The sequence below is a fragment of the Hemiscyllium ocellatum genome, chromosome 1 (genome assembly GCF_020745735.1).
Source record: "Hemiscyllium ocellatum isolate sHemOce1 chromosome 1, sHemOce1.pat.X.cur, whole genome shotgun sequence".
Lineage (NCBI taxonomy): Eukaryota > Metazoa > Chordata > Chondrichthyes > Orectolobiformes > Hemiscylliidae > Hemiscyllium > Hemiscyllium ocellatum.
Window position 1 is genome coordinate 69,733,005 of NC_083401.1, and position 17,799 is coordinate 69,750,803.

Sequence of the window (17,799 nt, forward strand, 5' to 3'; positions counted from 1 at the left end):
AATGGTGGGTGTGGCCAGAACCGAGAGTCACAGTCTAAGGATTCAGGGTGGGCCATTAGGATGGAGGTGAGGAGACATTTCTTCACCCAAGGAGTGGAAATTATTACCTCAGGGTGCCATTGATGCCAAGACATTGAATGTATTCAAGAGGTGGCTAGATATAGCACTTGTGGCAAATGGGATCAAAGGTTATGGGGAGAAAGCAGGATTAGGCCATCAGTTAGCCACGATCATGATGAATGGTGGAGCAGGCGTGAAGGGCCGAATGGCTGCCTCCTGCTGCTATCCTTATTTCGATGTTAATACTAAAGAATACTGGGGAGGAATTAATTACCATTATTATCACGAGAGAAGTTGTATTAGACAAACTAATGCGACTAAAGGAAGACCAGTCCCCGGCCCTTCCTGATGGTTTGCATCCTAGAAGCCTAAAAGTGGTAGCTACAGAGAGTGTGAATGCATTGGTTGTAATTTTCCAAAAGTCCTTGGATTCTGGAGAAGTATCCGAGGATTGAAAACCTGTTAATGTGACATCCCTACTCAAAAGACGCGTGAAGCAAAAAACAGGCAACTCTAAGACGATTAGCTTTAATCTATTGTTGGAAAAGTATTGGAATCAAATATTAAGGAAGAAAGGCGGTCAGGAAAATCCATGAAACTATAGACCAGTGAGCCTGACAACAATGGTGGGCAGGTTGTTGGAGTGAGCCCTATGGGACAGGATTTACATCTACCTGTATTTGGAAAGGCAAGGACTGAATTTGGGAAGGCAAAGGTGGCTTTGTGCATGGGAAATTATGTCTCACTAACTTTATTGTCCTCGTGTTAGACTAGTTACCAGGGTTAGATTACATGGAACAAAGGGAGAACTAGCCATCTGGATATAGAACTGGCTCGAAGGTAGAAGACAAAGGGTGGTGGAGGGTTGGTTTTCAGACTGGAGGCCTCTGACCAATGGAGTATCACAAGGATTGGTGCTGGGTCCACAACGTTTTGTTATTTGTATAAATTATTTGGATGTGAACATAGGACGTATGATTAGTAAGTTTGCAGATGACACCATTGGAGGTGTAGTGGACAGTAAAGAAGGTTACTTCAGATTACAACAGGATCTTGATCAGATGAACCGGTGGGCCAACGAGTGGCAGATGGAGTTTAATTTAGATAAATGAGGTGCTGCATTTTGGAAAGGCATATCAGAGCAGGACTTATACACTTAGTGGTAAGGTCCTCGGAGTGTTGCTGAACAAAAAGACCCCGGGCTGAACATGTTCATAGTTCCTTGAAAATGGAGTCAAAGGATGACAGGATAGTGAAGAAGGTGTTTGGCATACTTGCCTTCATTGGTCATTGCATTTACTATAGGAGTTAGGAAGTCAGGTTTGACTGTATAGGACATTGTTTGGGCCACTTTTGGAATACTGCTCTGAATTCTGGTCTCCCTGCTATAGGAAGCATGTTATGAATCTTAAAAGGTTCCAAAAAGATTTGCAAGGATGTTGCCAGGATTGGAGGCTGAATAGGCTGGGGTTATTTTCCCTGGAATGTCGAAGGCTGAGGCCTATAAAATCATGAGGGGCATGGATAAGGTGAATAGCCAAGGTCTTTTCCTAGGGGTGGAGGAGTCCAACGCTAGAGGGCATAGGTTTAAAGTAACAGGAAAATGATTTAAAAGGGACCTAAGGGGCAACTTTTTCATGCAGAGGTGGTGTGTGTATAGAATGACCTGCCAGTGGTGGAGGCTAGTACAATTGCAACATTTTAAAGGCATACAGGAAGGATTGAGAGGGAAAGGGCCAAATGCTGGAAAATGGGACTAGATTAATTGGGATAGCTGGATGGCATGGGTGAGTTGGACTGAAGGGTCTGTTTCCGTGCTGTACGTCTCTATGACTCCAAGTAATAGCAGAACATATGGAAAATCATAGCCTAATCAAACAGGATCAGAATGGCTTCATGAAAGGGAAATCCTGTTTGACTGTGGAATCTCAACCAAAGTGGATAAAGAGGAAGGAGGAGATATGTTATGTTTGGACTTCCAGAAGGCATTTGACAAGGTGTCACACAAAAGGTTATTTCATAAATGAAGACCTTGTGGTGTTGGAGGTTGTAAGTGAGTTGGAATCATTGAGTGGGGTTAAGAGTTTTTTTTAAGATTGGCAACCTGTGACCAGTGTTCCACAGGCATCAGTGCTGGGACTGCAATTATTTCCAATAGATATTAATGACTTGGAAATGGGAAATGAATGTACTGTAGGTAATTTTGCAAATGACACAAAACTAAATGAAAAGGCAGATTGTGAGAGAGATACAAACAATTTACAGTGATATTGATAGATGAAGTAAGTGGGCAAAAGTTAGAAAATGGAGCATAATATGGGAAATATGAAGTTGTTCATTTGGAAAGAAAACAAAGGACAAAACGTTACTTAAATGAAGGAAAGCTGCAACACAAAGGGAAGTGGGGGCACATCTGCATGAAACACCAAGTTAGCAAACAGGTACAGCAGGAATCAGAAAAGCTAATGGAACGTTGGCCATTATTTCAAGGGAGTTTGAATATAAGTAGGGAAGTCACAGAGTTGTACAGCATGGAAACAGTCGCTTTGGTCCATGTACTGACCAGATGTCTTAGACTAATCAAATGCCATTTGCCAACATCTGGCCCATATCCCTCTAAGCCCTTGCTATTCATATACTCATCCAGGTGGTTTTCAAATATCATAATTGTACCCACCTCCACTGTCTCCTCTGGTAGCTTGTTCCATTATCCACCCACCCTCTGAATGAAAAGGTTGCCCCTTAGATTCCATTTAAATATTTCCCCTCTCACCTTAAACTTGTGCTCTCCAGTTTTGGACTCTGCTACTCTCCTTGATTCCATGTGAGCTAAACTTGCTAACCAGTCTACCTTGCTGTAGTCCGTAAGGACAACGTCTAGCATTGTGTCTTAATCAATCTTCGTCACTTCTTTACAAAACCCAAATCAAGTTAATAAGATATGATTCCCCACCCACAAACACATCTTGACGGTCTTTAATCAGTCCTTGCCTTTCCAAATGCATGTGAATCCTGTCTTTCAGACCTCCCTCCAACATATTGCCCACCACTGACACCATGCTCACTGCTGTATAGTTTGCTGGCTTTTCCTTACCAACGTTTTTTTGAAAGAATTCTTAGTCTTACTGCAACTGTACATAATGCTGTTAAGACTGTATCTGGAGTACTGTGAGCAGTATGCTTTAGTCACTCGTGGGTTGTGGGCATTGCTGGCTGGCCCATGTTTAATGCCTATCCCTAGTTGCCCTTGAGACGGTGATCATGAGATGCCTTCTCGAAATGCTGTTTATAGACTCATAATGCCATTAGGGAGGGAATTCCAGGATCTTCATCCAGCGACAGTGAAGGATCTGCGATATATTTCCAAGTCAGGAAAATCGTAAGCTTGGAAGGAAACTTGCAGTGGTGGTGTTCCCATTTATTTACTGCACTTGACCTTCTAGATAGAAGTGGTCATAGATTTTGAAAGTGCTGAGTAATGATCTTTGGTGAATATCTGAAGTGCACTTGTAGATAGTACATACTGTTGCGATTGGCCATCAGTGGTAGAGGGAGTGGTTACTTGTGGATATGATGCCAATCAAGTGGGCTGCTTTCTTAAGAAGCTTGGAGTTGCAACCATCCAGGATGGTTCAATCACACTCCTGGCTTGTGCTTTGTAGATGGTTAACAGGCTTTAGGGAATAAGGAGATGAGTTACATGCTACAGTATTTCTAGGCTCTGACCTGTATTTGTAGACACAATTATATGGTGAGCCCAGTTGAGTTTCTGATTAATGGCTATCCCTGGATTTTGAGAGTGGGGGAATTTAGTGATGATACTCCCATTGAACATTGGGGTGGGGGGGGAGGGCAGAGGGAGATGTCTAGGATGGTAGTTGGATCATTTGACTTTATGATAGAGGGAACGTCATTGATTATCTCTCCTGATTATTATTGATTCCAATTTTGCTACTGCTTCTTGATGCCACACTCATTTGAATGTGGACCTTGATGCCAAGGGCTGTCACTCTCACCTCACTCTGGAATTCGGTGCTTTTGTCCATGTTTGAACCAAAGCTGTAATGAGGTCAAGACCTGTGTGATACTGGCGGAACTCAAACTGGGCATTTCTGAGCAGGTTATGGCTGTGCAAGTTCTGCTTGATAGCTCTATTGATGACACCTTCCATCTCTTTACTGATGATCAAGAGTAGACCAGCATGGTGATAGTTAGCTAGATTGGAGTTGTCCTGCTTTTTGTACTTGGGCCAATTTTCTACATTGTCAGATAGGTGCCAGTGATGCAACCACTAGAACAGCTTAGGTAGTGGTGTGGCAGGTTCTGGAGCACAAGCCTTCAGCACTATCTCTGGTACATTGTCAGGGCCTATATCCTTTGCAGTATCCAGTGCTTCCAACTGTTTCCTGGTCATTTAATTTAAGGAAAGATATTAAGTTTAATGAGTGATGTTATTTTGTTGGAAGTAGTTCAGAAAACATTCACTATGATGATGCCTGATATGGATGGATTATCATATGAGCCATAAGGTGAAACAGATTCGGCCACTCCTCATTGAAATTTGGAAGAATGAGAGGCGATCTCATTGAAGCATGAGCATTAAGGGGCTCATCAGGGTAAATGCCGAAAGAATGTTTGTACTAATGGGAAAGTCTCGGACCAGAGAACATAATCTCAGAATAAAGGGACACCTATTTAGGAGTGAGATAAGGAAGAATTTCTTCTTTCATACGGTTGTGAGTCTTTGGAGCTCCTTGCTGTAGAGTATGGTTGGGGTTGAGTCCTTATGTATATTTTGAACGTTAGATCCGTCATGATTCTATTGAATGGTGAAGCGGGCTCGCAGGGCCAAATGGCAAACTCCTATTGCTAATTCATGTGGTCTTATAGTTATTCATTCAGTGAAATAATTTTAATGTTCACTTTAGGTCTAACTACTTTCATGGCACTTGAAACTTTGTTATATTTGGATGAGTAGATTCACTGAGCTAACAGCCTGGTTTTGTTGTAGTTAGCACTAATTTTATCATCGGCATTTATTGTATTGTAAAGATTAGATTATCATATTTCCCAAGTGAAAACCTAAGCTTATGCATCCACCCTAAGTTCAGGAACTTTTATAAGTCATTATAGAGTCATAGAGATGTACAGCATGGAAACAGACCCTTCGGTCCAACCCGTCTATGCCGTCCAGATATCCCAAACTAATCTAGTCCCACGTGCCAGCACCCGGCCCATATCCCCCCAAACCCTTCCTATTCATATATCCAAATGCCTCTTAAATGTTGCAATTGTACCAGTCTCTACCACTTCCTCTGGCACTCATTCCATACACGCACCACCCTCTGCAAGAAAAAGTTGCCCTTAGGTCTCTTTTATATCTTTCCCCTCTCACCCTAAACCTATGCCCTCTCATTCTGGACTCCCCTACCCTAGGGAAAAGACTTTGTCTAATTATCCTATCCATGCCCTTCATAATTTTGTAAACCTTGAAAAGGTCACCCCTCAGCCTCCAACACTCCAAGGAAAACAGCCCCAGCCTGTTCAGCCTCTCCCTATAGCTTAAATCCTCCAACCCTGCCAACATCCTTGTAAATCTTTTCTGAACCCTTTCAAGATTCACACCATCTTTCTGATAGGAATGAGACCAGAATTGCACGCAATATTCCAACAGTGGCCTAACCAATGTCCTGTACAGCCGCAACATGACCTCCTAACTCCTGAATTCAATACTCTGACCAATAAAAGATAGCATACAAAACACCTTCTTCACCACCCTCTGTCTTCTACCTTTTGAGCCAGTTCTGTATCCAAATGGCTAGTTCTCCCTACATTTTGTGAGATTTAACCTTGCTAATCAGTCTCCCATGGGGAACCTTGTCAAACGCCTTATTGAAGTCCATATAGATCACATCTACCGCTCTGTCCTCATCAAACCTCTGTTACTTCTTCAAAAAAAATCTCAATCAAGTTTGTGAGACATGATTTCCCACACACAAAGCCATGTTGACTATCCCTAATCAGTTGTTGCCTTTCCAAATAGATGTACATCCTGTCCCTCAGGATTCCCTCCGCCAACTTGCCCATGACAGACTCACTGGTCTATAGTTCCCTGGCTTGTCCTTACCACCTTTCTTAAATAGTGGCACCATGTTAGCTAACCTCCAGTCTTCCGGCTCCTCACCTGTGACTATCGATGATACAAATATCTCAACAAGAGTCCAAGCAGTCACTTCCCCAGCTTCCCACAAAGTTCTAGGGTACACCTGATAAGGTCCTGAGGTTTCGACATCTAGCACTTCCTCCTCTGTAATATGGACATTTTGCAAGGTGTCACCACCTATTTCTCTACAGTCTATATCTTTCATATCCTTTTCCACAGTAAATACTGATGCAAAAGACTCGTTTAGTATCTCCCATATTTTCTGCGGCTCCACAAAAAGGCTGATCTTTGAGGGGCCCTATTCTCTCCCTAGTTTTGTCCTCAATGTATTTGTGAAACCCCTTTGGATTGTCCTTTAATTCTATTTGCCAAGCCATCTCACGTCCTCTTTTTTTGCCCTCCTGATTTCTCTCTTAAGTATACTCCTACTGCCTTTATACTCCTAAGGATTCACTCAATCTATCCTGTCTATACCTTACATACATATGCTTCCCTCTTTTTCTTAACCAAACCCTCAATGTGCTGGAAATTCTGGGAAACATCAAGATAGATAAGACTCCAGGGCCGGAGCAGATATATCCAAGGTTACTCTGGGAAGCGAGGAATGAGATTGCTGCGCCTCTGGGGATGATCTTTGCATCCTCACTCTCCGTAGGGGTAGTACTGGATGATTGGAAGGAGGTGAATGTTGTTCCTCTGCTCAAGAAGGGATCAGGGAAATTTCTGGGAATAACAGACCAGTCAGTCTTATATCTGTGGTAAGCAAGCTACTGGAAAGGATTCTTAGAGATAGGATTTATGAGTATTTGGAAATTTGATTAAAGATAGTCAGCATGGCTTTGAGAGGGGCAGTTCATGCCTCACAAGCCTTACTGAGTTGTTTGAAGATGGTGTGAGGTGTGTTGACGAAGATCGTGCTGTGGATGTGATGTATATGGATTTTAATAAGGCATTAGTTAATGTTTCCCATGGTACAGTCATTCAGAAAGTAAGGAGATATGCGATACAGGGAAATTTGGCTGTCTGGATACAGAATTGGCTGGCCGAAAGAAGACCGTAAATGGTAGTGGATGGGAAGTATTCCACCTGGATGTCGGTGACCAGTGGTGTCCTGCAGGAATCTGTTCTTGGACCTCTGTTTTTATAAATGACTTGGATGAAGAAGTGGAAAGGTGGGTTAATAAGTTTGCTGATGACACAAAGTTTGGTGATGTTACAGATCATGTCGAGGGCTGTTGCAGGCTACAACAAGGCATTGACAGGATGTAGAGCTGGGTTGAGAAGTGGCAGATGGATTTCAACCTGGATAAATGCAAAGTGATTCATTTTGGCAGGTCAAATTTGAATGCTGAATACAGGATTAAAGACAGGATTCTTGGCAGTGTGAAGGAACAGTGGGATTTTGGGGTTCACATACCTAGATCTCTCAAAGTTGCCACCCAAGTTGATAGGGCTTTTAAGAAGGCATATGGTGTGCTGGCTTTCATTAATAGGGGGATTGAGTTTAAGAGTCGTGAGGTTTTGCTGCAGCTATATAAAACCCTGATTAGCCCATATTTGGAATATTGTGACCACTTCTGGTTGCGTCATGACAGGAAAGATGTACTTTAGATGCTTTAGAGAGGGTGCAGAGGAGATGTATCGGGATACTGCCTGGATTGGAGGGCTTGTCTTATGAAGAGAGGTCGAATGAACTTGAGATTTTTACACTGGAGAGAAGAAGGAAGAAAGGTGACTTGATAGAGGTGTACAATGTAATGAGAGGCATCGAGTAGATAGCCAGAGACTTTTTCCCAGGGCAGAAATGGATGTCATGAAGGGTCATAATTCTAAGGTAATTGGAGGAAGGTTTAGGGGAGATGTCAGAGGTTGGGTCTTTATGCAGAGAATGGTGGGTGCATGAAATGCACTGTTAATGGTGGTAGGAGAGTCAGAAACATTAGGGGCATGTGCGTGACTGCTCGACAAGCACATGGACAGCAGTAAATTGAGGGGTGTGAAGGTAAGATTGATCTTAGATTAAGATAAATGCTCGACACAACATCATGGGCTGAAGGGCAAGTACTGTGCTGTACTGTTATATATTGTTTAAATCAAGCCCAATATCGCTGGACTCATCACAAAATCTAATGATTTTTCGAAGTGCACAGAATTCCTCCAGTTTGCCTGACTTTCAGAACCAGTTTGACAGAAAACACAGATCATATTTCTTATTACAAATAAATAGCACCTAGCACCAAGTGAATGAGCCATTGGTATATTACTTTACTAGTTAAGACTCTAAGCCCCTTATAAACACCCCTTATGCATTATGGGCAGAGGGAAAGACTTGGAAGTGTTCCATGATTCCTGTTCACAAGGATGGCTGAGATAATTCTTCTCATGATCAGATTGTTGCTTCTTCATCTTCCATCTTGGATGTTTTCACTTGTTTTCAGGAAGCACAGAATGACTGGTTCGTTATTATAAAAGCCTCTGACTTCTCACTTAAAAGTCACCACTTATAACAACCGAAGGAAAATAAACTAAATTTCCTGAAGTTTAAAGGGATCTTTTACTGCAGGGAATAGAAACAGCTTTTGAACTAATGGCAATCTGGTGACTTCTCCCTGTCTTGTTCACAGCCCCAAGCTATTCAGCCATCTAGGAGTCAATTGCATTATTATTGGCCAGAAGATAGTCTTTGTCATTGATGGCTGTTCATGAGTCCACAGCCCAATCAGCTCCATGGTACTGTTTAAATTCCCATTTGTTCATAGCCTTTGGGTCTAGCTCATCAGCAGCTGTGTAAGTAGTACTTACAATGATGTGTCAGGTTGCTTACTTTAAAATGTGAGGTAATCTTCAACATTTCTTTGTTTTTAAAACAGTTCTTTTCCCATTTCAATCTACAATCTTGGAAATAAAATGTCACAGTCTTTCCACAATTCTGATGGCCTAAACTATGCAGTTTTAACAAGTTGAAGACTTCCAACTAAGCTGTCCCCACTTGGAAGCTCTACAGACTTGAAACCACGTCTGTTGAGATAACTGATTCCCCGAAATTGAAACCTGACTCTGCTGCCAGGAAAACTTTTTCTGTTTTCTGAACTCAATTCCAATCTTGAAACATCTGTTCTGAGATTGAAACCACTTGCCTTAATTTTTTTAAAATCTCTTATAAGGTCAGTAATATAAACATGCAGGGGGTCTCCCCAGCACTTGACTATGGTCTTATGCTTTCTTGAAATTGCTGCACTGGATCAGCAAATAATTTGGAACAGTGACTTGTTTAAAAGCAAATTACCTTCTTAGAACTGAAAGGTATCGATTTATCTCCATTTTTAAAATTCTTATCTCAATATATGTTATGTAATTTTTATCACCGACTCCATATCTCAAGTCTGTTAAAATACCCTTCAGCTTATGCCTGATGTATAAAGCATGTCTCCACATTGTTATATATATTATATATGAATGTTTTTCATTCAGTGGCAAAGCACACAAACTTCAGGCGTAAGGCCATAATCCTAAAACAATAAGGTGCAAAAAAGTTGTTTTTCTCTTGGAGCAGGGGATGGAAGCAAGAAGAGTTGTATGCTCCTCTTGCAGGGTGTGGGAGGTCAGGGTTACTAACAGTTTCCCTGCTGACTTTACCTGTGAGGTGCACCCAGCCTCAGCTCCTCATAGACTACAGTAGGGAATTGGAGTTGGGATTGGATGAACTCCAGATCATTCAAGAGACTGAGGGGTTGAATGAGAGGAGTTACAAGGAAGTAGTCACATCTAGATTATACGATGAAGGTAGCTGGGTGACCATCAGGAGAGGGAAAGGGAATAGGCAGTCAGTGCACAGACCTCCCAGTGGCCATTTCCTTTAATAACAAGTATACTGTTTTGTTGGGGGGAGAAATGACCGAACAGTGAAAGCCACATCGACCAGGCCTCTGGCCGTGTGGCTCACAAGGGAAGTGGAGAGAAGAGGATAGTGATAGGGGATTCATTAGACAACTGAAAGGAGATTATGTGGACGAGAACGAGACCCCCAGATGGTATGTTGCCTCCCAGGTGCCAAGGTCAGGAATGCCTTGGCTCGAGTCTATGGCATTCTTAACGGAGAAGGCGAGCAGCCAGAAGTTGTGGTACACGTCAGTACTAATGACATAGCTAGGAAATGGGATGAGGTCATGAAAAGTGAATTTAAGGAGTTAAGAAGGAATCTAAATAGCAGGATCTTAAGAGTAGTAAGCTTTGGGCTGCAGTCTGCGCCACATGCTAGTGAGGGCGAGAATAGGAAGATATGGCAGACAAATGCATGGCTGAAGAGATGGGGCAGGGTTTCAGATTTATGGATCATTGAGTTCTCTTCTGGGCAAGGTATGACCTGTACAAAAGGGATGGGTTACACTTCAACTCCAGGGGGACCAATATCTTGCGGATAGGTTTGCCAGAGCTGTTGGGGAAGCTTTAAATTAGATTGGCGGGGGGTGGGAAGCAGAGTGTCAGGTCACAAGATGCAGTAGTTGGTGTAAAGGTAGATGCAATGAGCAAAGAGACCATGAGGAAGGCTAGACCAAAATGGCAAGAGGGTGGGAGTCCAGACAGAAAAGAAGCAATGCAGAGACCAGAGCAAAAGTTAGAAAAGACAAAAGTAAATTTGGGCAATAGAATCATATGCAAAAGATAGAGAGAGTATGTGGGCACATTATCTGAATGTCTGTCGTATTCAAAACAAAGTTGTGCAATCAGTACAAAGGGATACGATTTAGTTGCCATTAAAGAAACGTGGTTGTAGGGTGGTGGAATTAAATATCCAAGGGTATCAGGTAATTAGGAAGGATGGTTAGAAAGGTAAGGGAGGTGGGTTCGCATTCTGATTAAGGATGAAATTAGTGTGATAGAGAGAGATGATATCGGATCGAAGGAGCAAAATTTTGAATCCATTTGGGTGGAGGTCAGGAATAGTAAGGGTAAGATATCACTGGTGGGAATAGTCTATAGGTCACCCAATAATAATGCTACAGTGGCACAGGCAGTCAATCAAGAAATATCTGATGCATGTAAGAATGGAATGGCAGTAGTCATGGGGGGACTTTAACATGCACATTAATTGACTGACTGAATCAAGTTGGTAGAGGAGGTCTTGAAGAAGAGTTTATTGAACGCATCCTTGATAACTTTCTTGAACAGCATGTAACCAAACCTACAAGGGAGCATGCAATCTTAGATCTGGTCCTAAATAATGAGACAGGTAAAATTAATTATCCCATAGTTAAGGATCCTCTCGGAAAGAGTGATCACAGTATGATCAAATTTCGAATACAAATGGGTGGTGAAATAGTATCATCTAAAACCAGGGTGTAATGCTTAAACAAGAGAGGCTATAATAGGACGAGGAAGGAGTTGGCTAAAGAAGACTGGGAACACAAGGTATTGGTGAAACAGTTGAGGAGCAGTGGAGAACTTTCAAAGAGATTTTTCACAGTGCTCAAGGAAAGTATATTCCAGTCAATAACAAGGATAGGAAAAGCCAGCCTTGGATAACCAAGGAAATAAAGCAAGACATCTAGTTAAAACTTAGCCTTACAAAGTAACCGAGAGCAGTGGGAAACGGGAAGATTGGGAAAACTTTAAAAAGCAACAATGAACCATGAAGCAAGCAGTAAAGAAAGGAAAGATAAACTATGAATGCATACTAGCACAAAATATGAAAACATGTCACAAAAGTTTTAATAAATATATAAAATGGAAAAGGGTGGCTTAAGTGGACATTGGTCCTTTGCAGGATGAGAAAGGAGAATTGATATTGGGTAATACTGAAATAGCAGAGGCCTTGAATAACTATTTTGTGACAGTCTTCACAGTGGAAGAACATGCCAAAGAATGGTGTTAAGGACATTATGGATGTGAAGACCTCAATTCAACTGTTATCACTAAAGGAGTAGTGTTGAGAAAACATGAGGGTCTAAAGATAGATAAGTCCCCTGATCCTGATGGAATTTCATCCGAGGGTGCTGAAAGAAATGATGAAAGTTATAGTAGATCCGTTAGTGCCAATTTCCCAAAATTAACTGGACTCTGGGCAGGTCCCGGCGGACTGGAAGACAGTGAATATCATGCCACTGTTTAAAAAATGGGTGTAGGCAAAAGGCAGGTAACTATAGACCAGTTAGCTTAACATCTGTAGTCGGGAAAATGCCTGAGGCTATCATTGAAGTAGAAAAACTGAGACATCTGGATAGGAACGATTCCATCAGGCAGATGCAGCATGAATTCAGGAAGGTAAGGTGGTGTGTGACAAACTTATTGGAGTTCTTTCAGGTTGTAACGAATGCGTTGGATGGAGAGAACAAGTGGCTGTTGTATACTTGGGATTTCCAGAAGGTATTCTATAAGGGGCCGCATAAAAGACTCATTCGTAAGATAAGAGTGCATGGAGTTGTGGGGTATGTATTAGCATGGATAGAGGGTTAGTTAACCAATAGAATGCAGAGATTTGGGATAAATGGGTGTTTCTCTGATTGGCGATCAGTGGTGAGTGGGGTGTTGCAGGGATCGGCGTTGGGCCCGCAACTGTTAATGATATATCTAAATGGTTTGGAAGTGGGACCAAGTGTAATGTATCCACATTTGCTGATGACATTAAATTGAGTGGAAAGGCAAACTATGAGAGGATCTAGAGGGTCTGCAGAGAGATTTAGATAGGTTGTGGGCAGGCAAGGGTCTGGTAGATGGAGTACAATGTTGGTAACTGTGAGGTTATCCACTTTGGAAGTAAAAATAGTGGGTCGGAGTACTATTTAACCCCTTACCCGGCAAAGACGAGTTAACGTGTCTTCACCCAATTTGTCTTTTTCAGAGTGCGACAAGTAAACTCGTCCAAAACATATAATTTCAAAAACAGCCACAGACGAATTTATACATCAATTCTCGGCATTTCTGGGTCCTTCTCAGCTAGAAACGCGTATACTCGGTGACTCATACGTTTGGTAGCTGTGTCTCTTCCGCCTCGGGCATCGCAAGAAGCGTTGACGCACTGCTTTTGGGCACACACTGTCATTTGGTTTTTTTCTGTTTTTGTTTACAAATTACGCCTAGATGTCGAGCTCAGAAGATGACAATGAGTATGAACTTTCTATTAGAAGCTTGGATACATCAGATGAGAGTGCAAGCGCTCATCTGATAATGGCTATTCTCTCTCAAGTGAGGAGGAGGAGGGGGATGGACGAATTTGGTGTGACATGTGGTGTCAGAAGAATGCGTGCTTCCTCCACCACCACACTTCCCATTCACTGGAAATCCTGGAATATCAATTGATCAAGACACAGCTGATATGACTCCTTTGGATTTTTTTAGTCTTTTATGTGACAACAGAATTATTGATTGAGTTGTGGACGAAACTAATCACTTTGCTGAACAAACTGGAGAAAGAGATTATATGTGGTGCCCTGTTACAAAGGCAGAAATTTGTGTGTTTTTCGCCTTGAAAATGCTTGGGGGTATTGTGAAAATGCCAGATCAAGAAATGAACTGGTCGAAAGATGAACAGCTTGAAAAAACAATTTTTTTTTGCCGAAAATGGTTTCTTCAAAATAAAATTTCAAGTAAAATATTGAAAATAGATAAAAACAAAAGTTATTTCCATAATCAGCATCAAAAGTACTACAAAAAAAGCAATTAAAAAATTTGTCTGAAAATGAAACATTTTCTCCAAAAAAAAGTCGCTGGGGAAGGGGTTAAATGGTGAAAGATTGCAGCATGTTATTATGCAGAGGGACTTAGTGCTTGTACATGAATCGCTGAAAGTTGGTTTGCAGGTGCAACAGGTAATCAGGAAGGCAAATGGAATATTGCTAGAGGGATTAAATTTAAGAGGAGGGAGGTTCTGCTGCAAATGTACAAGATGTTGGTGAGGCCACATCTGGAGTATTGTGCACAGTTCTGGTCTCCTTACTTAAGGAAGGATATCCTGACTTTGGAGGCAGTGCAGAGGAGGTTCATCAAGTTGATTCCGAAGATATGGGGTTTATCCTCTGAGGAGAGGTTGAGTCACCTGGGACCGTATTCGCTAGAATTTAGAATGAGAGGGGATCCTATAGAAATATATACAATTATGAAAGGGATAGATAAGACAGAGACAGACAAGTTGTTTCCAATGGTGGATGAGACTAGGACTAGGGGACTTGGTCTGAAGATTAAGGGGAGTAGGTTTAGGCCATTGATAAGGAGGAACTGCTGTTGCCAGACAGTAGTGAATCTATGGAATTTTCTGCCCAAGGAAACAATAGCTGCAGCTTCATTAAATATATTAAAGACACAGTTAGTTGGGTTTTTACATGGTTGGGAAATTAAGGGTTATGGGGATGATGTAGGTAGGAAGAGCTGAGATGATGGATAGATCAGCCATGATCTTATGAATGGCAGAGCAGACTCGGCTGGCCAAATGCCCCCCTCCTGCTTCTATTACTGTGAAACTTTGAAATTCAGGATTTTAAAATGGAATATTCTTAGAGAGTATAGAAGAAATGACGAGTATAAATGTTGTTTGCATTTCCAATTACTTGTTATCTATCTTTCAGTGGTTAAACTGTCTAATGGTCAAATGAGAAAAGTTGACTTTTGGCAATGATATAAAAGTATAATCTGTCCGACTACTTGGTCTGAGAAATGTTACAAATAAGGAAGATACCAGTTGATAAACTTAGGACAAAAATGAGTTGTGAGGATCATAAACAACAGGAAAGAATTATTTGCTGAGTGGCATTCTATTGTATGCAAATATTTATTGCTCGATAATTCAATTCATAATCTTGAGTTAATTCAAACACTAATCAAATATGCGGTGCAACATTTTGACAGCAATTCAATTGTTCTTTAAATTGTCGTAAAAACTGATGCAAAATTGAAAAGAGGCACACATTTTTTGAAAATTATTTACCTGAAAGCATTGTTTTATGTTAGATTGCAATATTTTTGATGGTGATATCATTATGTGCTGGTGTAATAATATGCTGTTAAAGGGTGAAATATGTTGTTTGTCTCGGGTTGCCTTTCTGATATTTATTGTCTGATCTGTTAGCTCTGATCTTATTTGAATTGCAAGGTCTCAGGCATTGATTGCAGTTGGAGAGGCAGAGTGGCTGTGAGCCTGCCAGTCTAAATGATGACGTTAGATCTTTCTAGCAAGCAGCAGCACCAGCAGTGTGTTTGCGCAGTATACTGCATTGCTTTGGCTGCTGTTTAACAAATAGCTGCTCTTCTATGAAATGGATATGTCAAAACCTTAATGTAAAAATTATATTACTCGAGGCCATCAAGCCAACAAAAGATACATTTCTGTGTGAAAGACGATTGTTGAAAGAGGAGGAAGCCGAGAACAATAGGTAAGGATAGGGTGGCGACCAAGTGAAAATCTGCACAATACAATTTTTTTTAACAGTTCTGTTCAGATAACCTAATGGTCGGTGCATTTTAGAGTGCTGTGATATTACCAGGATCAGTTAGTTAATGTTATGATATTAATACGAAGATGCCACACAACGTTATTCTGGAAGGCTGCCATGTTTAATAATGCAGATGACTGTTTTATGGGAGCTACTATGCTGTGTTTTTGGATGTCGATGATGTTCACCAAAATACTGTAATGGCTGCTGTTTGTATTACTGGCATAAGATACTGTAGTGACTTGAGTGCACCACACGTCTTACATATAATATAGTCAGTGACTGACTCAGATGTGCTGTTTAAAGCTTACTTTTAATGCCTGACAGCTGACGTTAGATCATTCTTTATTTCTGTCACTGCTGCACAGAATGAAAAAAAGCTAGAGGTAAAAATATTGTGCTTTGTTATTACTGATTTACAAGGAGGAAGCTGGAATGATTTACTCTTACCCAATGTCTTCATGTTAGATAACAGACAGTGAATTAAAGTAGCATGCTCCATTGGTGACGTGGAGTGTTTTTGTGTTGAAGCTGCCATGCTGTATCTCTGGGTGGAGTGTATGTTTAAAAGACTATTCTGACAAGTATTAGTAATATTGGATCAAACCGATTCAATCTCAAACACTTTACCAACATAAGAAATCTCAAGAGGTTAGTGTTTTACAGTGAGTAGTTTCAAGTTTTTTCCACGCCATTTAAAATAATGTGATGGGTATGCTCTGCAGTGAAGCCAGAGTTGAAGGTAATATTCAGCTACAGACTGCATTTGTCATTACATGACTGATTACAAGATTATACAATGCTTGATTAGCAGTGATGGTTGGAAATCCATTATAATGTCATATATTTGAGGATAAGTTTTGTTACTATTTAATGTGGTATCAAACTGTGCTTATTTTAGATTAAATCTTAAAGCTGGTTTTTCAAAAGCAGCATTGGATGATTGCGGATGTATAGTTTGTTTATTTTTAAATGTTTTGCCTTACTACATTTGGTGTGAAAAAAACCTACATTAAAGCATGGTGGCTTTATTTTGAATTCTCAGTCTGCCTTTTAATTTGCTTCATTTTGTATTATTAATTTTAATGTATTCTTAGTAATATATTTTATCAAATAGCTTGGCACAAAATGTTGTGCATGAGAATACATTTTGTTTACTACCTCAATGATTTTTTGGTACTGTTTAAGTATTATTTGGTTCCTTTTTATTCTGAAACACAAATATACTTGGATAGTTTGCTAATTAGTTGCATGTAGGCTGTTTACAAGACTCATGGGAGGAGACTGGCGAGAGGGCGACGCGGGGAATGCACAACAAAGCAATTTTTCCCCCATCTGGCAGCTGCACATAGTCAGAGATGAGATGTAACAGCTGAAAACCATCTGTGGAGGGTGGGGGCTGGAAACACAAATTTTGACTCTTTTCCCTGAAGAAGTAAGGAGATTTATAATGGTTATTATTTTAATTGATTGAAGAAAACTAAAATGGGAGGGAAGGTGAATGCATCAGTTTTTTCCATGAGTTGTTGAAATGCATGTAATGTGGTATTCACTTACAAGCTTTCAATATAGACCATGAAATTTTGCATTTGCAAATGAGTAATTTTTATGTATGATTTGCTATTTCTTTTTCCTCATAGTTATCTTTTGCAACTTTATCTCAAATTTAGTCAGCCAAGTGTTTGGCCACTTAAAAATTAAATAGTAATTTGCAGCAAATGAAATGTTATTGCCTGTAGGTAAATTCTGCTTTATTATTATGTAGTCATTGGTGTGCATTACATATAAAAATTTGAATAGTGCATATAGTTTGTGCATTATGATGTTTCATAGATGCATTCTTTGTTCCTCTATTCATTTCTATCTTCTTTCATGGTGCATCACCCCCTCCTGCCCCGAATTTATAGGTTTTCCTACTTGGACAAACCAGTAGATGTGATAGACAAGGTGACATACATGTTATTATTGGAATGTACTTGTTAATTTACACATTATGCGATCCAAGGTGTGTAATTTATATACATTTTAATATAATCAGTTTTAGAGTTTGATTTGAGCTAGTGGCATGTGGAATATGTTGGAATAGGTTTAATGATTAACTTGTAAGCTCTGTAGCCATGATGATTTATTTGAAAAAAACAGTGTGAAAAAGAG

At 40.6% G+C, this 17,799-nt stretch overlaps 1 protein-coding gene and 1 long non-coding RNA gene across 8 annotated transcripts in view; one reads left to right on the top strand and one right to left on the bottom strand.

Moving 5' to 3' along the window:
- rusc2 (RUN and SH3 domain containing 2) overlaps window positions 1-17,799 on the top strand; it is a 134,476-nt gene that overhangs the window by 35,405 nt on the left and 81,272 nt on the right. The window contains exon 1 of one of the 7 annotated variants that reach the window (XM_060822583.1): window positions 15,277-15,585. The exons of the other annotated variants lie outside the window; for them this stretch is intronic. The gene's annotated coding sequence lies outside the window, so the exon portion shown is untranslated. Of the gene's footprint in view, window positions 1-15,276; window positions 15,586-17,799 lie in introns of those variants that run through there. 7 annotated transcript variants of the gene reach the window in all.
- Window positions 1-17,799, bottom strand: part of LOC132810025 (uncharacterized) — an 88,752-nt gene that overhangs the window by 12,802 nt on the left and 58,151 nt on the right. The window lies entirely within an intron of this gene.